The sequence below is a fragment of the Procambarus clarkii genome, chromosome 34 (genome assembly GCF_040958095.1).
Source record: "Procambarus clarkii isolate CNS0578487 chromosome 34, FALCON_Pclarkii_2.0, whole genome shotgun sequence".
Lineage (NCBI taxonomy): Eukaryota > Metazoa > Arthropoda > Malacostraca > Decapoda > Cambaridae > Procambarus > Procambarus clarkii.
In genome coordinates, this window is record NC_091183.1 from 15289552 (window position 1) to 15294551 (window position 5000).

Here is a 5000-nt window from a genome sequence, read left to right on the forward strand (position 1 = left end):
GATCTGCCCCTTTGTTTACACCATAGGGGAATAAGTATGGAGGATATCTCACCATTTAGTAGGGGACTTCTGGAAACAAATAACATTACACACCTCCCTAAAAAAAAACATTAAACTGGTTGGAGATCATCTCCCCAAGAAACATTATTTCATATCTCTTCACCTTTTACAACTATTTATTGAGATAGGACTTGAAGTGGAAACAATACATGCAATTTACGAGTTCCGTCAGTCAGATTTTATGGCAGAATTTGTTAACACCAACGTTAACAATAGAAATGCCTCCAGCAGTAATGATAGGAAAACACTCTTCAAATTACTGACGAACAGTGTTTTTGGTAAAACGCTACTGAACCCAGCCCGTTATGCCATTGACACCAAACTAGTGACTTCAGCTAGGGTCTTTTTACGAGAGGTGAAGAATCCCCGCTTTAAACGAATGGTGCATTTAGGTGACAATAAATTATTGTCTGTCAGTTCCAGACCATTCATTAAAATTACTCATCCTAATTACATTGGGTTCCAGATTCTTGAGCTAGCAAAATACAGCTTGTACCATTTTTGGTACAGGGTACTTAAGAACCACTATTCAGATAGGGTACAACTGGTGTATAGTGATACAGACAGTTTCATTTTCAGCTTACTAGCTGAAGATGTCTTTAATGAGATGGGGAAAGAACCCCTTAGTTTGTGGATGGATACGAGTAATTTTCCTGAAACTCACCCCTTGTACGATCCTTCTAAAAAGGGTGTTTTAGGGCTGTTAAAGTCAGAGGTGTCAGATAAACACAACCTTGAAGTTGTGGCTATTGAAGTTGATCCCTATTGAGTGCTTATACCTCAATAGGGATCACACTAGGCGCTTCTGGGTCTTGAAGAGGGGCTCAACGTCTCACGTTTAGAGGATGCGGCTCCAACACTTAGCCTCGTTGTCATGTGCACACACCCACTCGAGCCGCTGTGACTCCTCACTCTCTCCTTATGTGATAAGATCTCCTCAATCCCCTTTGACTTACTAATTTTCCATCCTACCCTGTCCACAGCAGTGGTTTTTGGTTCTTCCTTTCTCTCTCCTTCTCCTTCTTTACTACATCCTGGGAAGCCTCACTAGGACAAGGGCGAAAACCATCAAATTTGAATACATTTACTGGACAAAGCACATACACAATACATACATACATATAATAATAATAATGAATCCTGCTCTTTATTCTATTTCAGTCAGGTTGCACTCCAACACCATCAGAACTCTATCATCTGCCTATAAAGTGATATCCTATCTTCTGATTCACCACCTGATACTATCAACCTCCTCAAGTAGATCAAGACTTATAATACAATGTTGCACTATCAGCATGAGAATATATATGTCTATAAACATGTACATGGAAAATCAGCGTATGAATGCAAAAACATATATATATATATATATATATCAGTATAAATGTCCCTGGATACACAACAATGATCAATTGATCACCCTATCAGTCCTGGAACACATACATCTGTAGGTAACCCAGCCTACGACTGAAACTCTAAACTTCAGTATAAAACACTCCAAGACATAAGAATGCAAACAATCACCCACCTCTCACTGCGTCTTGCACGCTAATGACAACCAAACACTCGATTACCTCCCTACAAGTAATCATTTAGAACTTCCCTCCCACATCTGGAATTTCACTACCCTGATCTCTTCATGTTCTTCCGGGCTTAACTACAAGGATCCTCGGCAGGATCAACGTTCTCAGCTCAATTCCACAGCTGGCACGTATGCACACTTCTCTTCTATTGGAGATATATCACTAGGGGTTCCTTTCTGACGGGAGCTCAAACGGAGCACAGCTTCTCCCTGCGATGTCTGGCCTCAAGTGAGGTCAAAGCCCTCCAGAAGCGAGCTTCATCCCTCCAGCAAATTATCTAAAACTCCTAACCAGTCATTTATCTGTTTTCTTATTCACTGCCCATAATCTTAAACTCTGTGTAAAATTTACCCAATTACTTTTACATATGAATCTTCATGTCTGTATTTCCGACCTAGTAGGCAGGTCAGGCTTGATACAATAATTCTCAAAGGGGAAACTCGTTTTTTGGCTACCTTGGATCATAACACCTGACTACATTTACGCTTGCCTGAATACATTCACGCTTTCCTCACTACATTTATGATTGCACGACTAAAATTACGCTTGCCTGAATAAATTTACGTAAGCCTGACTAGATTTACGCTTGCCTGTCTACATTTACGCTTGCCTGAGAAAATGTATGACTTCCTGACTATTTACGCTTGCCTGAGTATTTACTACGGCCTGACTACACTTACGCTTGCCTGACTCCATTTACGCTTTCCTCACTACATTTATGCTTGCCTGACTAAAATTACGCTTGCCTTACTAAATTTACGCTTTCCTTGATTCCATTTACGCTAGGCTGACTACATTTACGCTTGACTGACTATATTTATGCTTGCCTCTGCACATTTTCGCATGCTTCTCTACATTTACGCTTGCCTGACTATATTTACGTTGGCTTGACTACATTTACGCTTGCATGACTACATTTACGCTTGCTTGATTACATTTATTCTTGCCTGAGTAAATTTACGATGACCTGACTACATTTAGGCATGCCTTGTTACATTTAAGGTTGCTTGACTACATTTTCTCCAGCCTGACTATATTTACGCTTGCCTGACAAAATTTACCCTTACCTGACTAAATTTACGCTTGCCTGACTACATTTACGCTTGTCTGACTACATTCACGCTTTTCTCACCACAGTTATGATTACCTGACTAAAATTACGCTTGCCTCAATAAACGTAAGATTGACTGACTACATTTACGCTAGACTGAATACATTCACACTTGAACGACTATATTTACGCTTGCCTCTCTACACTTACGCTAGCCTGACTACATTTACGCTTGCCTGTCTACATTTACGCTTGCCTGACTACATTTACGCTAGCCTGACTACATTTACACTAACCTGACTACATTTACGCTTGCCTGATTTCATTTACTCTTGCCTGACTTCATTTACGCTTGCCTGACTAAAGTAGAGAAGAAAGCGCCACATAGTGCCAGCTATGTATGTAAATCAGATAAGAAATCAGAAGCGGGGAGCCACATAGTGCCACTCCATATTAGGTCACCCAAGGAGTGTGTGGTAGCAGTCGAAAAACAGTGAAGATAGGTATCTATTATGCGCCACTATGATCATGTTCATTTACAGTAAAGTAGCCGCCTAGGAAGGGCAATCAGATAAGAAAATCAGAGGCGGAGTGCCACTTAGAGCCACTCCATATTAGGTCATCCAAGGTGTGGGGCAGCAACAATCGTAAAAACAGTGAAGATAGGTATCTATTATGTGTCGCTATGTTTATGTTCATGTTCATTTATACAGAAAAGTATGACAGTATATTTAAGTAAAAAAAAAATGAATTTATTTGTATAATAAACACTCAGGTGAGCGGCAGTTACCCCCCCCCCCACCTCCCTCTATGGGACAGGTGTAAAAACAGGATCCTCTCAGTAGGGGTGGTCCCCCCCCCCTCACCACCCCTCCTCATACTTGATGACCTTGAGTGTACCGTAAGAGGGACCCGCCTCCTTTAGTTGTTTTTAAGTTGGATATATTTTAAGCTTTTATACTTAAAGAAGGAGAAAAAGAAATAATCCTGATGATTTATAGATTATATTATCAAAGTACATAGGGTTAAACATAGTCGTATTGTAGGTCATCTCCCCCCACATAATATTTATTAACAAGGGCTCTCCTCCGTGCCCACAGGTCCGTTGTGGGGTCTTCCTCCCCCTCCTCCTCCTGGGACGAAGATGATGACTCATCATCTCCCAGAGAGTGAATGGGTTGTAGTAGGCCTCCCTCAGGTGACTGACTGCTGACGTCATAGGGTTCACTCTCGCTGGTGGGGCGTTGTCCTTCCTCTCCTTGTGGTTCAATGACGTCACCACCTTCACTCTCGGTGGACATTCCTTGGGCTGAGGTGTTGGGGTGGGGGTCGGATGGTATGTCTGGGTGACCATACGCTAGGCTAGTGTATTTATTTAGGTAAAAGCGCTTATCATCAAATGCACTTAAACCCCTCTTAGTATTGAATGTGGTTGCCATCTGCCCCCCCTATATTTCTTATTTGACTGTAATTAAAAGTATTTACTACACCATTGCTGTGTAGGGTCTCTTTAAAGTGGTTATGTGTTAAAGATCTCTGCACAGCTCGGGGAATACCCTTAGCGGTGATGGAATTTTTATTGTCAAGCAAAAGCACACTATACATTTTGGGCTTGAGTGCCACAACTTCAAGGTTGTGTTTATCTGACACCTCTGACTTTAACAGCCCTAAAACACCCTTTTTAGAAAGATCGTACAAGGGGTGAGTTTCAGGAAAATTACTCGTATCCATCCACAAACTAAGGGGTTCTTTCCCCATCTCATTAAAGACATCTTCAGCTAGTAAGCTGAAAATGAAACTGTCTGTATCACTATACACCGGTTGTACCCTATCTGAATAGTGGTTCTTAAGTACCCTGTACCAAAAATGGTACAAGCTGTATTTTGCTAGCTCAAGAATCTGGAACCCAATGTAATTAGGATGAGTAATTTTAATGAATGGTCTGGAACTGACAGACAATAATTTATTGTCACCTAAATGCACCATTCGTTTAAAGCGGGGATTCTTCACCTCTCGTAAAAAGACCCTAGCTGAAGTCACTAGTTTGGTGTCAATGGCATAACGGGCTGGGTTCAGTAGCGTTTTACCAAAAACACTGTTCGTCAGTAATTTGAAGAGTGTTTTCCTATCATTACTGCTGGAGGCATTTCTATTGTTAACGTTGGTGTTAACAAATTCTGCCATAAAATCTGACTGACGGAACTCGTAAATTGCATGTATTGTTTCCACTTCAAGTCCTATCTCAATAAATAGTTGTAAAAGGTGAAGAGATATGAAATAATGTTTCTTGGGGAGATGATCTCCAA